Below are 15,427 nucleotides of genomic sequence, written 5' to 3'. Positions count from 1 at the left end.
GAATAACTTTTGAACCTGATAATAAATTTGGACTACTTCCGATAACTTCTATAAGTGTTAAAATTTTTGACCATTCAATGTGTTAAGAAATTTTTATATTCGGACCTGCATTCCCGAACATTATTTATTTGTTCGGAAAACCTTCTGCAACTGTTAACAATTTTAACCGTTCAATGTATTAAGGAATTTTCATGTTCGGACCTGCATTTCCAAACAAATCAGTTACTAGTTCCCGAACAAATAAACAATGTTCAAGCCTGTATTCTTAAATTTCAGTCATATGTTCGGGAGTTCAGTCCTAAAAAAATGACGAATAGATCTATTATTTTTACCATTTTTTTTTTCTTCAAAAAACTTACTCTTATAAGGCCAATCTCTTCTGAGCTAAGAACAATATCAAAACTATGAACATTCTCTAAGCTTTTATTGTTGTATTCCTCTCGTCTTATGGAGTTATGGTTATTAGAAAAATTTTCATTCATTTTCATTGACAGAGAAGTGTAGATAGTCAAATGGTTGTCACTGTTACTGTTAAAATATTATCGTCAAAAGGTTTTTGAGGTTTTGAGAGTAGGTAGGTTTTGAAGGTAGGATTTGGAAAAGACGGATACGTGGTGATGGAAGTGAGTGCTCTCATAAATTCTAATTCATAATGTAGTAGGTGTGTAGGTTTAATTATGTGATGAGGTGTCCCAAAATTAATAATGTTGTTTTTAGTAATTTTATTTAAGGTTATTATTGTAATAAAAAAACAATTCAAACTTGGGAGGTTCAAAATAATTTATGAGGTATTAATAGCAACACTCATATATATATATATATATATATTGTCTCTTGTGAATGAGAAAGTATTACATGTATCAAGTATATGTGAAGGGTTATATATCTTGTATTTTGATTTATAAAAAAATAAAAATAAAAACAAAAACGGGAATAAAATGAAAAGCGAAAAAGAAAAGAAATAAATCCCACCTGGTTGTAAGAGATTAAGTTCTCGTTTGAGAACATGCTATTTTAATAATTTTTTGATTTTTTAACTAAAATATGAAATAAAAAAAACTTATAGTTTGAAATGATTTTTTAGTTTTTTATAAAAAGATTTGCAAAACATAGAGAGAAAAAGAATCCTTGACTTTTTTGTATAGATTATAAGCTTTTTTGATTTTTTTTTGTAATTTTTTAACTTTTAAGCTAAAATTATTACTTTCCAAACGTGGCCTGTTGATTTCTAAATAAATTAACAATTAATTTGTAACAAATCATATCATTTGGGAATACATTTCAAAATGATGTTTCAAACATTTTTAACATACAATGGCGGTGTTTGGGAAGCGTGGCTAGAGACTATTTTAGCTTCAAATATATATAAAAAAAAACCTTTTAGCCATACTAATCCATTGATTTTTTTTTTTATTTTAAAAAAAAAATATATACAGCTCGATAGTGGGGGCAACCTACACTGTCAACGTGACAGTGTAGGCACAAGCAGTAACAGCCCCATCATTCCAGAAAGTAAATGACAATTTTGTCCATTTAGACCTATTTTAGAAAAAGTAAGATTAGGGACAAATTTGTTATTTCAGCCTCAAACGCCATTTCAAACACATTTTTCAATATACAACTCAAATAAAAATTCATCACATCTTGTCAAACACAAAAACTAAAACAGCCTACTAAAATAGCCAAAAAGTCAAAAAGCCTAAAAAATAGTCACTTCCCAAACACCCACAATATATGCATCTTTTGTGCTTTGCAAATCATTTTTAATGAGTAAAGTTATTATACATTTTGTGGATTATTAATTAAATCTCAAGATCATATCCACCCAAATAAATATGACTTAAAATTGTTAAAATCAAGATCTTACATTGGAACGTTGGAGGTATTTACAGAATCAGATCGTAGAATCAGATTGAGAATTGTAAGATCCTACTAAGATAAATTATGTAATAATTTAATTTAAATAAACATTTATTAAAAAGTATACACAATATGAGCTTACATTCTATTAAAAAGGAGTGAAGATATTATGAAAAATATAATACATCATATAAAATGTACATATAATATTATACAACAGAAAACTCGATGTAAAAGTTTTGTATTTCATCAAAAAAGAAGGTGAAGAAGAAAAATTCTTTAACAAAATACTTTACAATATACAATAATGCATAAAAAGTGAAGAAAAAATATTTAACAAAGTTGAATATGAAAATAGATTAATGGGTTGTTTAAAAAGTGCTAAATTAGTATATTTTTTGACTTTTTACGAAAAAATATATAATATGAATTATGATTTTAAGTGATGTGACCTATATAAGATGATGCGCTAAAATAACATATGCTATTTTAGCACATGCCAAACAACACCCAAGAACTCAAAAGAGTGGTTTAACCGAATGATAAGGTTTGTTGTTGACATTCTTAGTGGAGCAGATTTGAGTCACAACAAAAATAGTCTCTCCAAAAATTGGAGTAAAATTGCAATCATTTTACCCTCCTCAGACTCTGCTAAAACTAAATTATTTTTTTAACTAGTTAGTTTTCTTAAATTACTACAATATTTAAATGTTTGTTTAATTTGTTTTTCTTAATTTATTTGATTCAATACTACTTAATTTTTATTATTTATTTTGACCACATAAATTGATATTTAGACAACCAACATAAAACTTACAATAAAACATGTCATACAATATAAAAAAAGGCTGGTAAATTGGATCGGGATTCCACAATCCTATAAGATCCTGTGGGAGCGAAATAAATAGCAGAATCAGAAGCGTACGCTGTAAAAGATAGACATTACTCGACTCTAACTTGCGCAATCAGGAAGCCGAATACAATAAATAGGCCGAGTAACTATTGAACTATGGGGCCCAATAAATAAGTGGATAGTGAGCGAAAAGTGGACCAGGCCTCGAGGCCCGGGAAACGAGTATAAATAAAGGAACAACAGTCGAAGAAAGGGATGTGAGAACCATTACACTTAACTTAAAATACAAGTAATTCAGAGAGTAGAGACTGACTTGCCTGTCGGAGTGCTAATTCCGGCACCCCCGACCGGAGTGTTAATTCCTTTTCAGGTGGCTAGTTGAGGATCACGAGCGTCCCTCAGGATTAGAAGAGTATTTCCAAACTACTTCTCCACAATTGGCGCCGTCTGTGGGAATACTCAAATACATCCATGGTGGGTGTAACGGAAGACCCTCCGATAGTCACTGATGAAACCACACAGAGAGACGACCTCAACCCAACAAACATGCTTGGACCGGAGACTATCGCCGCAAGATGTGCTTTGAACTTCGCCTCACCCTCGACTTTAGAGCATGAGACAATGTAGGCAATCATGGAACAAGCAAAGCAAAACGAACAGAGATTGGAGAACATGATCGCTGAGAACGAACGTCTCCGTCAGGATTTGGCCTTGGAAGTGGCGAAATCCAAACAAGCTGTACGCCAAGATCCGGAACGACCTCTGAGGGCAGGTGGTCAACGACCCCAAGCCTGACAACAAGACACTGATAGCGACTCCGACTCATTATCCCCGGAGCCCAAGAAGAAGGGACGATCCGAGACCTCTAGCTCCTCTGAAGAGATTCCACGTATAAGGCATAAGTGCAAAAGAAATAGTTCAGATGAAGAAGACCAGCACGATCCTTTTGTGCGACGGATTGCAAGGGCGGTTTTGCCCAAAAAGTTTAAAGCTCTGTCGTTCACTCTCTATGATGGAAAATCAGACCTCACCGATCACATCCGTCACTACAAGCAAGCCATGACATTGCATGCAGACGACGAGGCCCTCATGTGTCGAATATTTCCCAGCAGTTTGGGACCATTAGCTGTCAGGTGGTATTATAAACTGGAGCCGACTTCGATCAAAAACTTCCATCAATTACAGAAATCCTTCAGGGCTAGATTTATTACTAACGAGGTTCAGCCGAAACAAGCCGACTCTCTCTGGGCAATGCAGATCCAGCGAGGAGAAACCTAAGAGCGTACTCAGCGCGCTATTGGGAATGTTTTAATCTGGTAGACGATGCTTGCAATGACTCCATGGCCATCACCGCCTTCAAGATGGGGCTACATCTCGACAGTGCCCTCCGTAGCTCTTTGACCAGACGGCCCCCCAAAACAGTCTAGTCGTTGATGAAGAAAGTTGAACAATACTGTAAAGTGGAAGATGATGCCTTGCAGGTTAAAGCCGGAAATATGACCAACAAGACAGCTCCTGCTGATATTGCTCAGTCGTTAAATTTTGTAGCACCCTAGAGCCCTGAACCACGGCATCGGGCAAAACGAGATAAGAGACGGGATTCTCACTGATCAAGCGACCAATGCTCCCATCGAGCAAATGAACAGCTGCAAGTCGATAGCAGGCGTACAAGGCGCGCCGACAAAAAATATACTAAGTTGTCAGAGCCGATCAGCACGGTCATGTCCAAAATTCAACATCTTCCGTTCTTCAGATGGCCATAAAAAATGGTGGGACCTCCCGACACGAGAAGACGGGATAGACGATGCGAGTATCACAAGGACCACGACCATAATACTGAGAGTTGTTATGCATTAAAGGATCACCTGGAAGAATTGGTACAAGATGGTAGGCTACAACAGTACGTTCGAAAAGACAACCCAACCAAAGCAATAGCCTTGAGACATGATTCCCCTCCACTCGACCTAATCCACATGATATACAGTCTGCCAATGTCATCCGCGGTGCATACGATTCAGTCGAATCCTGGCCCTCAAATTCAACTCACACTGGCAAAACGGTCCCATGAAGCTGCGAGCATTGCTTTTGATGATTCAGATTTGGTCGGAGTGACACTTCTCCACATCGATCCCTTGGTAATTGAGTTACGCGTAAATCGATTCACCGTTGAGCGCGTACTCATTGATTCGGGAGAACATCAGAGGTTATGTATTACAAGACATTCACCAAACTCGGCTTCTCCGAATCGGATCTCTCTCTGGCTCCTTATCCACTATTCGGCTTCAACGCCAATCCAGAATATCCATTGGGGAAATCACACTACCCGTCTGAGTGGGCTCCCGAACAGTGGATGTGGAGTTCTCGGTCGTCAAGCTGCCATCGCCGTATAATCTCATCATGGGGCGATCTTGGTTACATGTTATGCAGGCCGTGCCAAGCACCTATCATCAGCTGCTACGCTTCCCGACAGAACGCGGCATTGAGCAAATCTATGGCTCTCAGAAATCGGCACAAGCATGTTATCTCCTTGCTCAAAAGACACCAAAGGAGTTACAAGTGAACTTTATTGAGGTAACAAACCGAGATAGCCTCGACGATGTTGGGCGGCTCCCAAATGAAAAGGCCACGGAAGACCTAGATCGAGTTGAAATCAATGGCAACCCAGACAGGTTCTTCATGGTCGGCGCCTTCCTCAATCAAGCCGACAGACAGCAGCTAATTTCCTTTCCGCTCGGCAACCTTGATGTATTTGCGTGGACTCCATATGAGATGCCGGGTGTAGACCCGTCTGTTTCGCAACATCCTTTAAATGTTGACCCTAAATGCAAGCCAATCATTCAGAAAAGCCAGCGATCAGCCGCAGAGCACACTGCCGCAGTTGTTGAAGAGGTTGACCGATTGCTTGACGCCGGGGCAATCAGGGAAGTGACCTACCCCACATGGCCCTCTAATACTGTGGTTGTGAAGAAGAAAAATGAGACCTTGCGAGTCTGTGTTGATTTCACGAACCTAAACAAAGCCTGCCCCAAGGATTGTTTTCCTCTCCCTAGGATAGACCAACTGGTAGATGCTACAGCACGTTATCAGCGTATGAGTTTCCTCGATGCTTACAGAGGCTACCATCAAATTGCCATGCATCTGGAGGACCAAGACAAAACTGCATTCCTCACCCCAAGAGAAACCTATTACTATAAGGTTATGCCTTTTGGGCTGAAGAATGCAGGGGCAACTTATCAAAGACTAGTCACCACAATGTTCAAGGAGCAACTCGACCACACTATGGAAGTGTACATTAACGACATGGTGGTCAAATCCAAGGAAGAGCAGAATCATATAACCGATTTGGAGGGGACATTCGACATTCTACGCAAATATGGAATGAAGCTGAACGCTTCCAAATGTGCGTTTGGGATCGGCTCTGGCAAATTCTTGGGTTACATTGTCAACCACTGAGGAATCGAAGCCAATCCAAGGCAAATCACAGCAATCTTGGAACTCGGCTCCCCTTAATTGGTCAAGGAGGTTCAGAAGTTACTGGGGATGGCCGCCGCACTTAACAGGTTCATCAGTTGTTCCACGGACCGCTGCCGACAATTCTTTTATACACTACGGCAGGGCAAGGCTTTTGAATGGTCCGCTGAGTGCGAAGCCGCTTTTAGCGGCCTTAAAACCTACCTCCGGTCAGTTCCACTCTTGACAACACCTTCGGCAGGTGACCCGCTTATTTTATATATGGCAGTTTCTGACCGGGCCGTTAGCGCCGTACTGATAAAGGAAGAGCTGGGGGAGCAGCGGCCAGTATATTATGTGAGCAAGGCAATGGTCGACGCCGAAAACACGCTACCTTCCGTTGAAAAACTCATCCTCGCCCTAGTCATGGCGGCAAGAAAACTGATGCATTACTTCCAGGGGCATAGCATCGGGGTGTTAACATATTACCCCCTCTGATCAGTACTACGCAGTGCAGAAGCATCAGGACGCGTTTCAAAGTGGGCTCTTGAACTCGGCCAGTACGATATTTAGTTTCTACCTAGAACCTCAATCAAGGGACAGGTGTTTACTGACTTTGTGGTCGAATTCACTAGGGGTCTTGCCGACTTCAAGATTGACAAAGTTCGACCTAAGCCGAACTGGAGAATTTATGTTGGGGACATCTGGCAGTTGTACTGTGATGGATCATCCAATCAACGGGGCAGCGGAGCCAGAGTAGTAATCATAGTTCCCGACGACGCAATAATTGAGCAAGCCATCAAACTCGGCTTCGAAGCATCAAATAACAAGGCCGTATACGAAGCCCTTCTGGCCGGTTTGAGGAATGCATTCTTTCTGGGTGCTCGGCGTTTGCTGGTATTTTGCGATTCAAAATTGGTAATCAATTAGCTAAAGGGGGAGTACGCAGCCAAAACTGATCATATGACAGCTTACATGAAATCGGCTAGCGTTTTGCTGGCCAAATTTGACCATCATGAATTGAATCAGATAACACGTGACCAGAATATACATGCAGACGCCTTAGCTTACCTAGCCTTTGCCATTAACTCAGAGATTAAGTGGACCATCGAAGTAGGTTTTATCCCGGAGTCGAGCATTGGCCCTTCGGAGGAAATCCAGGTCAATGTTATAGAGTCAGGATTGAGTTGGATGGACCCCATTGTTGCATTCCTGTCTTCCGAACAGCTCCCAGCGGACAAAAAAGAAGCGCACAAGCTGCAAAACAAAACCCTGCGATACTACTTGGATCCGCAAGGAAAGCTTTATAAAAAATCCCTTTCTGGTCCATACCTGGAATGTGTACACCCGGACAAAGTCGAAGAGCTTCTGACTGAAATATATAAAGACAGTTATGGTGCCCATTCTGGCGGGTGCTCTTTAGCCCATCGAGCTATAACACAGGGGCATTACTGGCCGACAATGAAAGCTGATGCCGAATGCTATGTGAAGAAATGTGAACAGTGCGAGAAGTTCTCCCCGTTAACCCATCTGCTTGTTGAAGAGTTAAGCTCCATTACCAGTCCCTGGCCATTCGCCTAGTGGGGACTTGATATCGTAGGATCATTGCCCAGGGCCCCAGGGAACAAGCGATACTTGATCGTCGCGACAGATTACTTCACAAAATGGGTCGAAGCGGAGGCATTAACGCACATTCGAGATGTTGATGTTAGCACTTTGTATAGAGAAATATCATAACACGATTTGGCATTCCAAGAGCTCTTATCTCAGACAATGGCACCCAGTTTGATTATTGCGTCTACTGAGAGCTGTGCAGCAAGTATGGTATCCGGCCTTACTTTTCTACACCGGCTTACCCACAAAGCAATGGTGAAGCCGAAGCCTTTAACAAATCCATCTTGGACGGCATCAAGAAGAGGCTCGAGAAAGCTAAAGGCAAATGGGTCGAAGAATTTCCGAGTGTATTGTGGGCTTATCGGACTACGCCGAGGCGATCCACCGGAGAAACGCCGTTCGTTTTATGCTTTGGAACCTAGGCGATCATACCCCTGGAGATCGGCCACCCAACCCTGAAGTCGCAAGTTTTTGATATGGGCCGAAACGACATGATGCTGGCTTTGGATTTGATTCTGATCGAAGAACGAAGAGATCGTGCATTTGCGTCCATGGCGCGGTATCAACAGCAGCTTGCTAAGTCGTACAATCAACGTGTTCAGCTGCGCCGCTACACACCAGGAGAGTTGGTCCTGAAGAAAGTACTCCCGGCTGCCAGGAAGCCGGCTGATGGAAAATTGGGTCCTAACTGGGACGACCCATATCAAGTCGATTCGATTACAGGAGTAAGGGCGTATCGGCTCAAAGACATGTCTGGAAAGAGTCTGCCACGACCTTGGAATTCAACGCACTTGCTCAAATTCTATCATTAAACCCGACTTGTGGGGAGTGATACTAGCTCTGAATGGCTCACCATGTACACTTTCTACTTTCGTAATGAAAAGATTCCATGTACACATTTCTACTTACTACGAAATCTAGTTCAAAAGTGTTCCGCTAAAAGCCTCTGAATTCGGAGCGCCCTTCGTGGATATCACGATTGGTGAAATAAAGTCTCCAGATTCGGAGCCCTATCAGCGCATGATGCCTTTGGGCCGAAAAAGCCTCTAGATTCGGAGCGTCCTTCATGGATATCACGATTGGCCAAAAAACCTTTGTGGATACCACGATTGGCCAAATAGTCTCCGGATTCGGAGCCCTATCGACGCATGACCCCTTTGGGCCGAAAAAGCCTCTGGATTCGGAGCATCCTTCGTGGATATCACGATTGGCCAAATAAAGTTTCCGAATTCGGAGTCCCATCGGCGCATGATGCCTTTGGGCCGAAAAAGCCTCCGGATTCGGAGCGCCCTTCGTGGATATCATAATTGGCCAAAGTCTCCGGATTCGGAGCCTCATCGGTGCATGACCCTTTTAGGCCGAAAAAGCCTCCGAATTCGGAGCGCCCTTTGTGGATATCACGATTGACCAAATAAAGTTTCCGGATTCAGAGCTCCATCGGCGCATGACGCCTTTGGGCCGAAAAAACCTCCGGATTCGAAGCGCCCTTCGTGGATATCACGATTGGCCAAAAAGCCTTTGTGGATATCACGATTGGCCAAAGTCTCTGGATTTGGAGCCTCATCGGCCCATGACGCCTTTGGGCTGAAAAAGCCTTCGGATTCGGAGCGCCCTTCATGGATATCACGATTGGCCAAATAGTCTCCGGATTCGGAGCCTCATCGGCGCATGACATTTTTGGGACGAAAAAGCCTCTGGATTCGGAGCGCCCTTCGTGGATATCACGATTGGCCAAATAGTCTTCGAATTCGGAGCCCCATCGGCGCATGATGCCTTTGGGTCGAAAAAGCCTCCGGATTCGGAGCGCCCTTCGTGGATATCACGACTGGCCAGTCTCCAGATTCAAAGCCCCATTGGCGCATGACGCCTTTGGGCCGAAAAAGCCTTCGGATTCGGAGCGCTCTTCGTGGATATCACGATTGGCCAGTCTCTGGATTCGGAGCCCCATCGGCGCGTGATGCCTTAGGGCTGAAAAAGCCTTAGGATTCGGAACGCCCTTCATGGATATCACGATTGGCTAATCTCCAGATTCGGAGCCTCATCGGTGCATAATGCCTTTGGGCCAAAAAAGCCTTCGGATTCAGAACCAGGGCCGTGCATAACACGTGTATGCCGAATAAATATTTAATGAAGAACGCTCTGTTATGTCGAGCCGGCAAAAACCATTTACACGTTAAGGCATATAAACATTCGAAATGAAATGCATAATTAACACCGGCCGATCAATGTCTATTCAATTATTTAAAATACATTTATTCACTATTCAAATATTTATATAATGAAACACTAAACATGCAAACATGTGTGTGCTGAACAAAAATTACAACGAAACACAAACATTGAAAATAAAACATTTTTATTCGATTAACCAATGATTACATAGTTTTGAACGCAATCTGCGTTTGAACATTACAATGAGTATTTTTATCCGGCGTCTTCCTTATTCTCACTCTGCTTAACTTCGAAGGCGGAAAAGGGAAAATGATTACGTTGGTACAGTGGCAACGCCGAATCAATTCCCAACGCTCGGAGAGCTTCTGCGGCTTGAAATGCCTTGATCCAATTGTGTTTAAATCCACGATTTTCACATCGGCAAACTTCTTCAGCGAGTTTCTCCTTGGTCTTCTGAATTTCGACCTTTTGGCCGTCATGGAAGACTTTTTCATAGGCCGCGACCCTCGCAGTCTCAATCGCGAACATGCTAGCCGTGTTTTGATCGACAATAGCGTCACTTATCAGCCTTTGAGTCACCCTCTCTTCCACGACTGGATTGGGATGGCCGGCTGATTGAGACTCGGCAGATTTGATTTTTCTTAGCTCACGCTCGGCCTTTTCTGCGCGAGCTTCTAACTTTCGAATGCGTTCATCTCTCTGCTCTATATCGTGCCGAGTGACGCGTAGACACATGCCGATCTCATAAGCGGTGTACAACCCCTTCACCGCCTCGTGAACGCCTTCACGAAACACTTCAAAGTCTTGTTGACCTATCATCGACTGCTGGACTTCGAGTGGAAAAATCTGTCGAGCGAACTCGACTGCCACATTTGGATCTCAAACGATCGAATCCGCCTCTGTCATTGGTCTATTGCCCACGAAGACCGCAAAACTCAATGGGCGAGGAGTCGCGTCGGATTCCCTTCTAGAACAGGGTTGAAGAGATTTGCCCTGTGACTGATTGTCCCTCTTGGGCGACTTGCTTCGACGACGAGGAGATTGATGTCTCTCCTGATCCCGCGAAGTCCTACTTCTCATGCGCGAAGGTTCACCACTTCGACTCATGTCTCCTCCCAGCTCAGCTAGCGTCTTCGCTTCCCCTTTACTGTTGAAGAAAAGTCCACTTGACATTCGCACTTGTTTAACTGTCCTCAAAGAGCTGGATTGAGTTGCTGACTGAGCATATAAATAGGACCTTTGTTCACGAGGTACACGCCCATTTATTCCCTACGAGGGCAGCACCTTCGAGGCAATCTCATTAATATTAAAACCTCAACTGCCCGACGCTGATTGAGTCATGTGCCCCAATCGCCCCATGAACCTCTGTTATTCGGCTTTTCAGTTCATAAAAAAGCTGGGACAAAGACAACTTCATTAATCTAGTCGGCTTGAGTGCCGCAGCCGCTCCATGAACTAGTCCTATTCAGCTTTCGAAGTTCATACATTGGCTGGGGCAAGGGCAGATTAATCTGATCGGCCAAATACCTAAGCCCAATGCCGATCGATTTGTGTCGCAGCCACTCCATGAACTAGTCATATTCGGCTTTCGAAGTTCATACATCAACTGGGGCAAGGGCAGATTCATCAATCTAGTCGGCTTGAGTGCTCCAGCCACTCCACGAATCAATTCATCAGTACAATATTTATAAGTTCATGTTATTCGGCGTTCTATGTTCATGAACCAGCTGGGGTAAGGGCAGATTCATAAGTTCATATTATTCGGCGTCAAGCTAATCAGCTTATGTACCCTAGCTGCCTTATGTGCTGACCTATCGGCACCTCATGAATTCATTTTTATTCAATCATAAATCAAATTCATTAATTTAATCGGGTATTAAGTTTGCCGCCTCACGTAGTCATGACATTTTGTTCTAATTGCTAATTTTTTTAATTACGTACTCATATAACAAACAATACAAGCAATAACTTGAGAGCATATAAAATTTTCATTCATAAATTGGGCGCTAATAGCGGACATTTTACACATGAAAATCCAAAAAGATGAAAATCAACTAACAAAGAACATACATTGAAATAGAAAATACCTAATAAAACTAAAATGTCTCCTAAATCAAGCCTTAGGATCAGACTCACGCGGCTCGACGTCCACTTGCTCGTATGGAATTGGCATGGCCAATGTAACTCCAGCGGCAGCAAGGGCTTTGAGCCACCCGTGTTTGAATTCCCGATTCTCGAATTTGGGGGACTTCTTCTACGTAGTTTTCAAGGGCGGCGCCCTTTTCAGCCTCGAACGCTGCAGAAGCCTCAGAGTCGACTTTTTCCTTGGCCTCCACCTTGGCAAGCGCTTCCTTGGCTAACTTGAGCAATTCCTCGCTCGCGCTTTCCCTCTGCTGGGCGACCAATCTCTGCTCTTCAGTATTTTTCGCTCTTTCCATCTTGGCCTCCGCCCTTGCACTCTCCATCGTCACCCTCGCCGCTTCGAAGTTGGCCCTACTCCTTTCGCCCTCCACCTCCGATCTTAAACGACCGATTTCTTCGACGGCATCATGCTGGCGGCGCCCTATCTCGGCTATCCTTCCGACTGTCTGTAAAACGGAAAATTAAAACCAAAAACAAATATACGCAGAAACGCAAAAGACAAGATCAAGCTATATACCAGAAGAGCTGTTTGAGCGGCCAATGCAATTGCTAACACGTTCGGCTTTAAGCGAAAAGCTGCCTTGTCGACCAGCAACGAGACCGACGAAGCCAGGCTCAACGCCACGACTGGGTCTTTCACAGCCGATGTGTCCGAGGAGATCGGCATGTCTTTTATCTTCGGCTGAACCACAAAAGGAACAACCACGCCCGACTCCTCTAAGCGCGGCCGTTTTTCTACTGGGTTTTCTTCGGAGACGACCTAGAAATCGGCCGGTTGCTTCTCCCTCCTCTTATCGACCTCTGGAGTAAAACCCCCAATTGACCATTCCGTCTCGACAGAAACAATTTGAGCCATTTCAACCACGACAACGTGCTCGGATGATTCAGGGAGGGCAGGTTTGGAACTAATGGCCTCGGCTTTCTGACAGGCGGCCAAACGCTCAGCATTCTTTTTTTGTGCCAGTTGAGAAAGAGATTCCTTCACCATACTCTCGGAATAGGAGCCGGGAAGATTTGCCAAACCAGTAAAAATATCTCTGAAGGAAAACTCTGCCTGACCCGAAGTGGACGGTGAATTAGGCTGGTTAAGACCGGCTACCTCAAACACTGAGTTTAGAGCCTCGTCAACCTCTTCGGCTTCCGCAGCGAACTCTCTCGTTGGTTCGGCAATTACCTCGACCACCGTCTCTACGTCTTGCTCCGAATCAGAAGCTTCGAATCTAATTTGCCTAAGGGTCTTGAAGCTGGGGAAGATAAGAGCCGTAAGGTGTTGTTCGCCGGATGGGATCGGAATGCCGTCCGCGGCCGAGAACGTAGTATAAGTAGGCTCGTACCGCAGGAATATATGGGCGGCTCTCCCTTGCTTCTGTACGTTTGGACGGCCAAAATACTAGAGTGCAGTCTTAATTTTCGCAAGGACTGCGTCGTCAGCCGAGGTCAGAATCTTCTTCAACTTATTGGCTGCATAAATAAAGGATTAGACTTGGAGAAAAAGCCGAATAAAAGAAAGATCAATAAATACAAGGAGTTACACGGTAACCTGGTTCACCCCTCCGTCTAGGAATAGGGTCTAGGTGATCTTCGCCTTAGCCGAATTCCCAGTTGCCTCGAACATTGACCATTACATCGTCAACTCGTTTGCCAGAGCTGGCAAGCATGGTTACCAAGTGATGGTCAGTGTCCTTGGTCCTGAGAAAGTAGCGCCCGAGCCGACTGGAGGATTTGGCTAAAGCATAGCAACGCCGAATCGCTGGAATGCCAAGGTTGATCCTAAGGCGTGGGTTCAACTCTACGATTCTCATTATGATTCAAAAAAAATTCAAATTGGGTTGGGAAGGAATCAGACCCCAATGGCGGAGGACGGCCCTAAAAATGGGTGAAGGGAAAAACGAACTCCGCCCTTCGTAATGGACAGGAGAGGAAAGACGATTGTATTTTGGTCATCCCTCTCCATATCGAGAGTATTGTCCGTCACTAGAGATAGATGGACATCATCAGGGATTAAAAAATGTCGTCGGAACTCAGAAATACGACCTTCGGAAAGAAGGTCTTTCAAATGCTTAGCCATTCTAGTAAGGACTCAAGGGTATTCTAAATAAAAAATGAACATGGAAAATAGGATTACAAAGAGAAGAGAAGAAAACTTACGAAAGGCAAAGGAGATAAGGAGAGACGGGAAGAAGTTGCAGAAGACGCGAGACAGAGAGATACCGGCTGGCAATCCAAGAGGCTCAAATATTCAAAAAAGCATACATTCGAAGGGACTGGAGTTTCAAATCATAATAAATGCAAAAGATGCACGAATGAGGCGGGAACGTATAATGATGACCAAAAGACGTGTGCGTTCTGACATTCACATTGGGATAGGTGAAGCCGCCTAACTTATGTTTCTCTTGACTTTTCAAATTCGAAACCAAACACACCAATTAATTGCCGTCAATGGGGAGTTTAGGGGGCAATTGTGGAAGCCGAATAAATAGCAGAATTAGAAGTGTATGCTCTAGAAGATAAACATTACTCGGCTCTAACCTGCGCAATCAAGAGGCCGAATACAATAAATAGGCCGAGTAACTATTGAACTATGGGGCCAAATAAATAAGCGGATAGTGAGCGAAAAGTGAACCAGGCCCCGAGGCTCGGAAAACGAGTATAAATAAAGGAACAACAGTCGAAGAAAGGGATGTGAGAACCATTACACTTAACTTAAAATATAAGTAATTCAGAGAGTAGAGACTGACATGCCCGTCGGAGTGCTAATTCCGGCACCCCCGACCGGAGTGTTAATTCCTTTTCAGGTGGCTAGTTGAGGATCACGAGCGTCCCCCAAGATCAGAAGAGTATTTCCAAACTACTTCTCCACAGATCCCATTACGAGGATCGAAAGATCCTATCTATAAAGAATTTTTTACATGATTTGGATCGAATTGTATCCAAATAAATCGTAAGATTGAAGGATCATAAGATCTGAATCGAGGTTCTAATAATATGTAAAAATGCTTCAACTTCTCATAACCTTGTGCAATGATATTGGTACCAATACATCCAACAGAAAGAATGAGCAAAAAGAAAAGAAAAGAAAAAAGAGAGTTCAAAAAAGAAAAAATGTGAAAGCAACTTATTAACACTTCAATTAGAAGTTTGAGACACCTGATGATATAGAAATCATTGTGCATTATAATGGGGTGTTTTGTGCAACTTATTGTAAGCTAAAAGTTGATAATCAGAAAGCTAAAATCAAAAGCATCCCTTTCACAGTTTTTAAATAATCAATTTTTCCTGACTTATTTAAACTATTTCTGCCTGAAAAGTTGTAAATAGAAGCTGTACCAAACAGTC

The sequence above is a fragment of the Camellia sinensis genome, chromosome 7, assembly GCF_055761805.1.
Source record: "Camellia sinensis isolate YWXY chromosome 7, ASM5576180v1, whole genome shotgun sequence".
Taxonomy (NCBI): domain Eukaryota; kingdom Viridiplantae; phylum Streptophyta; class Magnoliopsida; order Ericales; family Theaceae; genus Camellia; species Camellia sinensis.
This window is presented reverse-complemented; position numbering follows the sequence as displayed.